The sequence below is a fragment of the Pleurodeles waltl genome, chromosome 11 (genome assembly GCF_031143425.1).
Source record: "Pleurodeles waltl isolate 20211129_DDA chromosome 11, aPleWal1.hap1.20221129, whole genome shotgun sequence".
NCBI lineage: Eukaryota > Metazoa > Chordata > Amphibia > Caudata > Salamandridae > Pleurodeles > Pleurodeles waltl.
Genome location: NC_090450.1, coordinates 295672572 through 295685835, shown reverse-complemented (window position 1 = coordinate 295685835; position 13264 = coordinate 295672572).

The following is a 13264-nucleotide window of genomic DNA, read 5'->3' as shown; positions in this document are numbered from 1 at the left end:
TGCATCTTCCAGGGTGGGGAGGGTGGAGGGCCTGACACTTACATGTCAAAGGACAGTTGTCTGCCCTCACACAAAGGACTGCCACACCCCCTATTGGGACCCTGGCAGACAGGATGGAACTGAAAGGGGACCTTGTGCACTTCTAATCCACTCTTTGAAGTCTCTCCTACTTCAAAGCACATTTGAGTATTTAAGCAGGGTCTCTGAACCTACCAACTTAGACACTTCTTGACAAGACACTCTTGTCACAGACACTTAATGGAGAAGAGAACCTAAACCAGAACCTGCAACCTGCCAAGAAGAACTGCCTGGCTGCCCAAATGACTCACCTGTCTGCTTTCAGTGAAGGAACTTCTGCCTAGCTGCTGCCCTGTTGCCTTGCTGCTCTCTGGCTGTGCTGAGAACTGCTCTCCAAGGGCTTGGATAGAGCTTGCTTCCTGTTCCCTGAAGTCTAAATACCAAAAAGACTTCATTCCTGCAAGAAGAACTCCCTGCGTGGCAGAAATTGACGCACAGCCTGCAGGAAACTACAAAAAGCCTGCATCATGGTGAAAAATTCATTGCATGCCAAACCGGAACGATGCAGCCTGACTTTGCAAGAAGATCGACGCAGCGCCAGCGTAGCGACCGGAAATTTGACGCACGGCCCACAGGATCGACAGAAAGCCGAGCAGGAACGACTTCCTGAGAGAAATCGACGTAGCACTTGCCGTGCGGTAGAATTTTCTACGCAACGCCCACCAGATCGACGCAGCCCCTGTGACTTCGTATGTCAGCACCGGATTTCAACGCTTCGTCCCTGGGGCATTCGAAAACCCTGCAACCTGAAGAGGATCCAAGTCCGCCCACCGGATATCGATGCAAAGCCTTCCCTGCATGGAAAATAAACAATGCATTGCCGTGTGCGGTCGGAGAAATCCACACACTCCTCCCTTTTTTCCAAGCATCTCCTCCTCTGCGGTTCCTTGCTGAGATTTTGAATGCAACCCAGGTACTTTGTTCTTGCAAGAGACATTTGTTACTTTTAAGAGACTAAAGACACTTTATATACTTTTTACAGTGAATTCTCAAAATAAACTTATTGCATCATAATCGTTTCGACCTACATCTTACCCAATAAATATTATATATTTTTCTAAACACTGAGTGGTGTATTTTTGTGGGGTTCTACTGTGCTTTTGCATGATTTATAGCACAAATACTTTACACATTGCCTTCTAAGTTAAGCCTGACTGCTCAGTGCCAAGCTACCAGAGGGTGGGCCCAGGATAATTTGGATTGTGTGTGACTTACCCTGACTAGAGTGAGGGTCCTTGCTTGTACAGGGGGTAACCTGACTGCCAAGCAAAGACCCCATTTCTAACACCATGTTACTAGGGTATTTGACATGACATGTGTGAAGCCTGCCTCAACTATTTGACTCAAGCAGCTTATGATATGGACAGATCAGTTACACTTTGGAAGGTAGAATGGGAATGAAAATGACATCTTACCAACAGTGAAGCCAACACAGCGGAGAGATAATATATGCCTTTGGCCATTTGGATGCCTAATTGAGTGAGATACAGGCAAACACAGGACTTTGTTGTATCTATGACTGCAGTCATCATGTATGCAGTGGTGTGTCAATGTGTTTTCTGCTGATACAAATCTGGTGATGCAGCTTGAGGCCTTAGGAATACTTGTTGTACACATTTGTAAAGGTGTCATTCCTGTCCTTAATAGTTTCATTTTGGGTTAGCAGGTCAAGATGGAACTAGGTAGACAGACACGTCTCGGAGCTGAGCAAAATCTCTATATTGCTTACTCCCAGGTGAGTACACATCAATTAAGAGTTAACAGACAATAGTAAATGGGCAAGTGAACACTGGGCTGATGGTTGGAGTTAGAGTAACAGAGCCTATTGGGCTTTGCAGTCTGCTCAATCCCTCTATTCCACAACACTTGACAAATAGTATCCTCCCAGGTGAGCAAACTTAATTTGAGAGTTAGCAAATAGGGGTTTGTGGTCAATTAAACGCTGGCCTACGGTTTGAAGTGAGAGATACAGGGCTTATTGGGCTTTGCAGTCAGGCCACTCCCTCTACTTCACAACACTTGATAAATGGTATCCTCCCAGATGAGTAAGATTCATTTGAGAGTTAACAAACAGGTGTACGCTGGCAAGTAAATACTGGGCTGGTGGTTGGAATTACAGATACAGAACCTCCTGGGTGTTGTAGTCTGATCACTCCCTCTACTTCACAACACTTGACAAATGTTGGGTATTACAAATCTGTAGGTAGACTGCATTTAGGTTTGAGTACAGATTTACATGTTGAGACATACCATGAGTCCAGGGATGATTTTTTTGATATTGAAAGACTTACAGGCACGATTTCGACTTATGGCATGTGATGGATCTTGGTAGCTGTGCTGTTGGGCTCCACAATACACATTGACAGTGTTATATCTCAGATACTCTGGGTATTGAATGTTAGTGAGGTACATGAACAACACAGTGGCAAAAGCCTAGATGTGGACATGCAGGACAGTGTCTTTTTGTGACAGTTTTTGTGTGGTAACTTACCAGACTCCACTCCCCCAGGCATTCCTATCCAGCACTCAGGATGCAGGATGGCTAAAACCTTCTCTTCCCAGAGAAAGAGTCTTAATGGGGCACTGGGAGGTCCACCACCAGTTATGTTGGCCTCCACCTGTTGTCTGCTTGCCAGGGAATGTACCTTGCCCCTCAGGTCGTTCCACCTCCTCCTGATGTTCTCCTTTATGCACAAGGTGATGCCTACAGCATTTCCTTTGTCGAGGATCCTTTGCCACATTTCCATTTTCCTACTGAGAGGACTATGCTGGACTTGGGCTCCAAACAATTGCAGATCTACTCTTATGATTTCATCCACCATGACTATCCACTCATCTTCTAAAAAAGGGGGAGTTTGGGGAAGTGACATGGTGGACAACTAAAGTGGGTGACAGGGACCAAATTACTAGGGGAAGTGCAATAGGTAGTTAAAGGATAAAAGTGTGTGCAAGGTTTTATGTGGGATGGTGAAGAAAGGGGTGCCTACTCTTTGAAAAATACCAAAAACTTTGTTTAGGGTTTTTTGGTTTCCAGTAGAAATGCAAAGGATTGTGGTCTGTGAAGTGGTGTGTTTTATAATGTGATTTGAAGGTGTGTCCACTGGACCAATGTGTGTCAACATTTTTTTTAATTCATTAAATGTACACTTATTTTTTACTTTGCTGGACACGTACCACAGTGGTCAACAGTCAAGGGCTAATTACTGCGAGGAGGCTGCCATGGAGACAGTGGTTATAGGTGGTTATAGGCTCAGTGGCTGGCCGCATCGCTTACTGCGCTGGACATTGGACCACCTAGATACAAGCCTGCCGTGCCGCTGGCTTTTTGCTTGGCGGAGGCAGTTCTGCCAGTTTGCATTGTAATACAGTGAGCTTGGGACTGCTGGGGCAGCGCTTTTTTTTAGGACTGCCACCATGGTGGTCTAGCAGTATGGCGGTCCAACTGCCAAATTGCTGATCGTTCCCCGTGTCTTTTTTAGTGTCTTTGGAGAAGCTGCAGCTGCTTCTATAAACTTAGTGCTTTTTCACACATATCTTACAGTCGTACACATTGAGCCATCAATAAGCTAAGCGTTTTTACACCTTTATTTACACATATCTCACAGACACACACACCCAACATACTTTTGCTTTCAATGTAGGGCAGTATTTTACAAGGAAGGCCTTCCATGGGTGACTGCTGCCAGGAGCGAACTCATGTTATGGAGAACAGCTTGGAGGCAGGATCAGATGTTGAGAAAGCATTTGAGGAAGAGGAAAATGAAGCAGAAAATTGAAACAATTTTTCAGTTGGCGGGGGTCCATTTGATGACTCTCCTTTCCGCAATTCTGCAGATCATAGCTTCAGCATTTATGATGCCCTTTCATAAGTACACTTTATACAGTGGCGAGAGACAGAAGCAGAGTAGAATGGCCCAAAGAGTAGACATGTGCAGTGGCAAGAACAGACCAAGTGCTCTCTTGGCACCCTCAATATTTTGCAGTTGCAAATTACCCTGTTCATTGAAGATGCTAGATGTAAATTAGATACAGCAAATTATTGCCAATGACTATATCCATCTATTTTGAAAATAGGGATAGTGTACAAACCAAGCATTCAGTTCTCTTGGTCTACTTCCATAGTTCAGATAACACCCAACTTTGCACCGGTCATAAGCATCATTTTTTGTTATTACACTGTATTCTTCATTTCAATTATAATTATGCTGCATTGCCCCGGTACCATTTACACCATGACAGGCTGTTAAAAATTTGGCCTGTCGTGTAACATTTGTCTGGCAGGCTTCCAAAAATGTATACTCCTGGAAGAACATAGACATTGATGAAATCCTGGAGGTTGCCCTTCCAAGCTAGGAGTCACATCAAAGATTGCACTGGCGTTTGTCCAAATACTCCTTCATAAAGGTTACACCCTTCATGTAGACAAACTCTATATAGGAATAGAGCTGTTCAGTGGGCTGTAGAAAGCTGCTACTGTGCTATTTTGTACAGTTCAATGTCACCACAAATGATTCCTGCAATAGCTAGTTTATATAAAGCTCCAAAAAATCCCAGTGTGCTGCATTGCATTCCAACAAACTACCTGCAGTCAATTCTTTGATAGGAAGAATGTGTATGTGCTTCCTACAATCCACGATAAGGGCCCTTCCCCAGTCCTAGTTTGGATTTGGCCAAAGTTCACAAGCCCACCTGTATGCTTGATGACAACAAGTACATGGGTGGAGTGGATAAGAATGGGCAGCTACTTCACTATAAAATGTGAGTCGAAAAACTCAAATGTGGTCTAACAAGATGTTAACCCATCTGATCCAGTTAGCAACATATATACCGTCAAACCACCACAGGAAGACTGATTTCTTTCCTTGACTTTCGGTTGACCGTCACTGAAATTTTTGCAGCTGAAAAAGCAGTAACCTACGTTTCATGTGCTGTAGAAAGCTTGGCAAGTTTGCAGGATCAGCACTTTGTTGCCCACATTCCTTCTACAGCGAGACTATGGTGGTCAATATGAACATGGTGGTAAACACCGCACCACCGGCGGTGGTAGTAACTACTGCCAACAGGCTGGCGGTCTGGACCGCCAAATAATGAAGCCCATGAGAAACAAGTAGCGGTCCACCCACACACCGCAATTTTTGTAGTCCCAACAACCACGGAGGAGGCCGCCCCCAGGGCATTAGAAAGGCCCTACCCACCCACCAAATGATGAAGCATCACACCCCAATCAGTTTTGGGGCAAGAACCACTACCAGGCAAAGCGTGGTGGAAACGAACAATATAAAAGGAAACACTCACCAGAGGTACACAGAACACGCCAATGCAGACATGGAGCGAGAGTTGGAAATAATGCCAGTTTTTCTCCTTGCCATAACACTCCAGGACCGTGACCGATGACGAAAACAACAGTAAGTACTGCAGCCTAGGACACATGGGAAGACAGGGCACAGTTACACATCCACCCACCCCGCAATGCCCTCCCATTCTCTCCCACCATCCCAAGCCATACATACTTTAACAAAATGTACTTACCAGACACAAGCCTACAAATACCTGCACAAATGTACACTCCTGTGCACACCACCACCCCCCCCTCACAGTGAAATGCTGAACAACATCACTATATTGTGCCAACAGCACTGCTGGCCACTGAAAATTTATTAGGATTATTAAAAGTAATGTCCAAATAAGGCCATTGGCCAGTCCATTGTAAAAGCACTGAAGGGCATATATAGCCCAAACTTGACTCCTGTGTGTGCAAAGGGAACTCCACTGGAAAGGAGCATCAATGGGGCAGCCAGGCACCTCGGGGAACAGGAGCAGGGGGAGGCGGGGTGGGGACTTAGGTTTGGAAGAGGGGGTTGGGGTTAGGTTTGGGAGGTGGAGGGGGTTTGGGCTTGCCCTTGGAAGGAGGGAGAGTGGCCAGGGATCGGGTGGTGGCAGAGGGACTTAGGGCAATACAGGCTTCTTGCTTCCTGGTGAAGGGGCACGGGAATGGGAAGGGCGGACTGGGGCGGACTTAGACGAGGAAGGAGTGGACTGGGCAAGGACATGGGAACGTTTAGGGACAAGATGGGGTGGACCAGTGGGTTCAAACAGGTCAACACTGGAGGGTATTTTGAGGCAGGTCTGGGAGTGGAGGTTGAGGGAATGCTCGTACCAGGTGTAGGTGTGCTGGATGTGGATGCAGGTGCCTGTATAGTATGCTTATGTGTGGTGGATGTGTGTGGTGTGGATGTGCGAACGTTTTAGTGTTTTGGGGAGGGAGTGGACACAGTGGGAGAAGACAGGCTGTCTGTATAAATGGATGTTGTCTGGGTGTCTGCAGGTCTGGTGAGTGTGTTTCAAGTGTCTGTAAATGTAGTCATGGTGAGTGCAGGTGTGGTGTCTGGTGTGCATGTCTGGATATCAGATGTTGTGGTGACTGCTTGAATGGGGGTAGCAGAAGTGAATGAGGGTGCAGTGCATGTGGGTGTGCATGGTGAGGTGACAGGCAGGGTGGTGGGGGAGGTTGACACACTGTGGTAAGTGGATGTTGTTGTGTGTATTTTGATATGTTGGGTGAGTGGCTGCCTTTGGTGGGAAGTGTGGTGCTTGTGTTTCTTTGTGTGCTTCTTGTGTGTTGATCTGTGTGCATGACTGCCAGTATGTGTGCTTGAGATGGGTGAAGGGAGTGGGGTACTGGAATGGGTGGAGGGGGTGAGAGGGGGGACGGAAAGACCAGGGACACTTGCTGCCGTCAAAGAGGAGGCCAGAGCCTGAAAAGATCTCTGTATGCCAGACATGGCACCGTGAATGCCTTCCAGGTATGAATTGCATTGCTGCATTTGGTATGCTAACCCCTGGATGGCACTCACGATGGTTGTCTGCCCTACAGAGATGGTCCTCAGGTGGAAGATGAGAAAGAATGGGTGGGCCCAGTAAGGTACACCACCACCAGGGAGATGCCATCAGAGGAGGTATCAGAGTCACTACCTGCAGTGGTAGTTGCCTCCCCGTGGTACTCCCCTAGCACTCCAACCCACTGGTCCTCTTGGCATCAGGTCGACTCTGCCTCCTTGGAACCGTGGGCTGCTGCATCCCCACACACCGGTGCCTCAGCTCCCTCGCTACATGATGCTAATGTACACAGGGACACAAGAGCATAGGGGTGGGGAAACAAAACAAGAAAGAAGTATGTAAAATCCTGAAAATATGTACATTTTGGGTCACAGACACTCCCACCCGGGTCAGGCACGAACCCTCAGCAGACACAACATACATTGTGAAAGTGCCCCTGACTAGTAGGGATGACCCCAGAACACACCACATAACCCTCATGAAACACGACTCTGATACACTGTGTGAAGTACACTCATGAGAGACCATGCCAAGCCAATGCTCTTACAAGTCCATAAGGCCACAATGAATACTAGATGACAGAAAGAAGACCCCTAATAGACCTATAGAGCCTGCCAAAACTAGCTCTTACACCATCACAGAGAGGTGAGGGGGAAGATCTCAACTCCAGGAACCCGCTAATCCGGTTATACTTCCAGTGACGTTAAGGTACTGTTCAATGATGCTGATGTTTTCACTGCATAGTTACAGTCTGACTCATATAATACGTACTGTGGTGTATGTTGTCAGTGACAATGCTACATCATGACTGAAGTGGCATATGTGTTGGATCCCCTCCTGCAATAAAAGTATGATTATGATAGTAACTGGCTTATACATTTACATTCACAATTGATCTCTCATATTGATGAATGACATATCATTTGAGTGCATAGGTGTATTTATTCAATGGCAACATATACATCAGTGCTGGGACAGTGAAAGGGAGTAGGCACATGGTGAAAAACATACTCAGGTACATATGCTCAGCTGTTGGTTGTAGTGGGGTATAGTCCATGTAGCCATTGGAAGATGGTGTGATGGCAATGGCATGTCAGCAAGGTAGCTTAGTGGCACACAAGGGAGACAGTTCAGGGCAGAGTCACTTCCTGGCACTGGTCTTGGTCTTGGCTGGTGTTTCAGTGGCATATCTTGGTCTGGGGGCACGTTTGCGAAGGTGCAGCTGGGCTGCAGGGGAAGGGGTGCTGGTGTCCTGTGAGTCCTCTGGCAGTTCCACCAGTCCAGTGGATGCTGCAAATGTAGATAGTAGGGCAGTGTCCTGGCTAGTGGTAGGGGCTTGCAGGTGGGTGAAAGACTCAGGCTGGCTTTGGTACTGGTGCTACAGCACCCCTGCAATGGAGGCCATGGTGGCATTGAACTGTTTCCATTGCTCCATGGCCTTCTGGTGGTGTGCTATCTGCAACCTCCTGGGCTGTAGCATCCATCCTTTGGCCACCATCCTGGGCTACTGATGCCCTTCCACTGGCCCTAGTCCCCTCTTCCTGTGTCCCCTGCACAGGTCTGGCAGTCCCACTTGTACTGGGCACTTCATCATCCTGCCTGTTGGTAGGTGGAGACTCTGGTCTCTGTACATGTGGGCAGCTATTAATTGGAGCTCCTGTGACATTGCAACATCTTCAGCATCATCATGCAATCCTCAGGGAAGCAGACAGATGCAGTTGGCAGGCTTGACCCATCCGTCACAGCAGTATTCTCCTTGTCTGCACCATGACTCGAACACTTGCCACAGGAGCACCGGCATCCTCTCCTGGAATATGGGGTTGTCGCATTACACACAGATTGGAACAGACCCTTCCAGTACGATCACCCACACTATAGCTGCTCTCCTGGCATACCAGGTTGCTGATCTTAGAAGACACAGATCTCACTCTCCTGGCTCAAACAAGTTCAACAGTGGCCCTCTCTAGCATGCAAGGGTCACAGCAGTGTGGGTATGCAGGTCTGGCTCTTCTCACACACAGCTCTTCACCCAGCTGATAACAAGGTGGGCCTCTCTTAGCATACTCGGTTGCCAAAACATTCCTGCATGTGGGCAACAACCTGATCGGTGCGCAGTCAATATCCTCACACCACGCTCAGGGAGTCCTCTCCATAGGGCTCCATACTGGACCTCACTCCCTCCAACTTTTCTGTCTTCTTCATAGGGCACACTGAGCTTGGGAAACAGGCAGGTGCTGGTGCTCCAGACTTCAGGTGATATTTGTTTCCCCCTGAGATGTCTCCTCACCCAGAAGGGAGACTAGCAGCCCTTGGCTTCAGTCCTGATCACAGGCAGAAGTCTTGCAGAACCTCCCCTTCCCACACAGCCCATCTTGCTGCTTGGCCGATGACAAAGTTTGAGGTCTCAATTTCCCCTTCTGATGGTCCATTTCCAGTCACCAAAATATAATTTAGACTCTGACTCTATGAATGTTTATATTGGGGTTCTGATCCTTTTGAAGTGGGCAGTTCTCTTTTTCTTCTTTCCTTATGAAACACTGTTTGCCGTAGCAGGCAAGATAGCAAAGCTGATTGACCCACAACACAATCCATGGGAGTGACCGACTTCACACCTAGATGTCAGCATAGTGATATGTGCATCAAAAGGTGAATCCGAGACTCCCATCCATACTCTTTATAATTCCCTTATCAGCCCCATCTCCTGTTCTGAGATGTGTCCAGGCCACTTTCTTATGATCTATCACTTAATCAAAGTCTTTTGAAGTGTAAATTAAGCCTCCTTTTCTCCAGTGTGTGTCCCACCCAACTCACAAGACTGCAAAAAAACACATCTTTCAGGAGAGATTACTTTCCTCCTCATGTCATCACAAGGCCGGCCTGGGGTTCCCAAAATCAAACCCATGGTCTGTACAATTGCAGACACACTTACTCAGTGTACATACACAGCACACTTACCATCCAGCATTCTTATCTACATGCATTTTACCAGCACACTTACACATGCATTCAGCACACACACATTCAGTCTGATTGGACTGTTCGGCATTTGAAGCTTTTCTATACTATACCAGGGTGTGCTTTCAACAAACATACACTGCCAGCACACACACTCACTCAATGTGCATGCTGCGCAACACTTTACCCTTCCTGTTTTTCACTTCACACAAGCACACATACACCCAGAACATGCCTTCATTGGGCATGAACTGCACAGGGCTTCCTCTTCCATGTCACGTATTCCTCACAGGGATACATATACTCACCTCATGCACTAAACCTACATGTACTATACAATATGGCTCCATCTTTGTACTGTACTCAGGCACACATACATCTACCGCAGAGTCACTACTCTTGCACTGAGCAGCACTTCACATATACCTGATGTATGACAAGGGTGAATATGGCAACTGAACTTTTAAAACAGCAAGAGAGCCTGTAGGCCTCACTCCAAAAACACAGGGTAAAAAGCTGCAGTTCTCTACTACTGATAACTACACGGTGTGCTCCACTACCACACTTGTGCTGCCTAAATCCTGGTGAAGGTAGTTACCCTCTATCACTATTACAATAGCGCTTTGGGTACCCCTTCATTACCCCCCCCCCTCCAAGTACAACAAGACTGTAATTTGTGAGACAGGTCTATGTCATGGTGCTCACACATGACCATCTTCCTATCGAAATAAGAGAGCATTAGGGATCCAGACAGCAGTACAGTTCAGTACTCAGTGCAGGGATATACATTACATACCATGCAGAAGATTTTCCCATTCTAACACCTATCCTTACCATATATAAGGACAGAGCCCTAAGGAGTGCCAAAGGACTTCCTGATCTGAAGAAGGAGGAGGATGGAGAGTGGGCAGTAACATGTCTTGGGAGTGGTAAAAGGGAAAGAGATCTTTGGGATAAAGGAAGGGTCTGGACCTGAAGACACCTTGTCAGGGATTAAATGAATAAAGGGATCATAGCACCACAAAGCCCCTATCTCACCCAATTGTCTGCCTGAAGATAGTGCCACTAGAAAGGACATGGAGAATAAGAAGCCCTAACTAAATTGTGGATAAAGGCTCAAAGGGAGACTTCTGCAACATGTTACAGACCAGTGGGAGATGTCAAGAAGTGACAGGGCTTTAATTATGAGTTATCGGGCAGCTAAAAAATAAAATTGGGCTATTGAAGGACTCTCATTGCTTCAATTGCTGCCCAGTGGCTGAGAGGAGTGGTAACCGACAGTCCTAGTGCAAGAAGCATCTCTCAGTATTCCAAAATATTTCCATCTTCACAGATCCCTATAAAAATATTTCTCTGAGAAAACCATCTTGAGATATGTCTCTGGTGTCTCACATAAACCTTAAGAGAACTCCTCTTTCTGGAATTCCGAATAGAGACACTATATCAGGGAAATGCTATAGGGTCCCATTCTCTGCCTTTCAAGCTCCAGACCCCGACAGAGATGTAAATCTGAGATTTCTTTGGAAGATCTGGGAACCTTTTTAGAGTAGAATTCAGAGGAAACTTCAAGGAAGATGAGCTGCCAGCAGAATGAATAATGGGAACCAAGAGTGTGGAGTCCAAGATGGAACCACAAACAGAAATTCCACCCATTCTTCCTTCATTTTAGGTAGTACTCTGGAAAGAGTGGAGGACAAGTGAACAGGGCCCTTGCACAACGAAAACTCATGGCATCCTCTTTACATGCCTCTCTGCATGGGAGGAGAGAGCAGAATCTGTGGAGCTGAGCATCCTGAGGAGAGGCAAAAAGATCCAACCATGGCTTCGGATAATCTGTGAATTTCTATGCTCAGCAACATGGACACAGGGAGGAGAATGTATAACTGAGAAGGTCTCCACACCTACTCTTCCTCCCCTGAACACACATTCCTGTCAGACAGAGGAGGTTGTGTTTTCTGTCCAGACACCAATCTGCCCTGGCACATAAGCTAAACGACAAACCCTAGTACTCCAAAGATGATTAATATATGCTCAAGGAGTCTTCTTTTTTGTACAGAATAAGACAGGTATGTAATTGATTAGATTCAGTTCCCTCTGAATCAAAGAATCAAGAGCTTCAACACTTTACCAGCATCTCTGCATTGATTGATGACCCAATTTCACTCACCAACCTTGACAGCTTGCATCTGTTGTATTAGCCTGAGGGAGAGAAGTAAATAATACAACTTCCTTATTCAAAGTGTTGGAGTCAGCCACCATTGGATGTTCTGAGCTGCAGCCCGGAGGACTGGAACCAGAGTATTGTAAACAAGAGTTGGATTACAGAATTGTAGTAGATGATAAACCAGATGACAGAGATGGAGATGAGCCCATGGAACTAAGAATAAAGCTGCCAACATGAACCCCTATACCCTCAGCCAGTGTCTTGCAAGAGCTGTTTGAAAGTCGAGAACAAGCCCCAGGCATCACTCCAGTTTTTCTTGATGTGACGGAATGAGATAAATGCTCGACATGTTGTGATGAACAGAGCCTACATATATAGAAGCACTTGAGAAGGCACTAAGTGTGACATTGCTAAATTGAGTAGGAAGCAATGGCCAGCCAGGAATTCACAAACCAGCTGAACCGCATCTTGACCCTTAGAATAAGAATGGGCACACATTAACCAATTGTTCAGGTATGGGAAAATGATAAGTCCCAGTGGAGGATAGGTCCCCTATCAATGGTGCCAGAGTATTAGTAAATACCCTCCAAGCTGAGGAAAGACCAAAAGGCAGAACACAAAGCGGGTAATGTTGAACAAGGGCAAACAATCTTATGAATTTCTGAGAGAACCAACCCTTAGAAATATGCAAGTAAGCAACCAATAAGTCAACCAAAGCCAAAAACAAATAAGGGGAAATAAGAGGTAAGATATCCTGGAGAGGAATCATCTTGGGACTTCAATGAGGAATGTAGAGGTTTACTGCCTTCAGATCTAAAATAGGGAAAAAGTCTCTTCAACTCTGCCGGTCCAAAGATTAAGAGAGTAACATCTTTCCCCAGGTGGCTCCAGGATTACTGCCCCCTTGTTCTATAGATTTTAGATTATCTTTGTAAACCCTGGAGTTTGAGAAGATTCAGTGGAGTCTGGGCTGTAACAAAGAAATCATCGGAAGGCGAAGAAAAGTCCACCCCATTGCCATTTTCCAACAAGTAAGGTACCCAGGCGTCTGACACATCTGCTTTCCAGGCCATAAAAAAGGACTTCATTCCTCCTCCCACACTTGTTGCATAGTCAGGGTTTTGGACATGAAGGAGTGACTGGAGGAACTGCAGCCTGCTGTCAGGATTGGTCAGAAAAAGGATGGCCCTGACCACTTCCCCTGCCGTGAAAGGGACATTGTCTCATTGA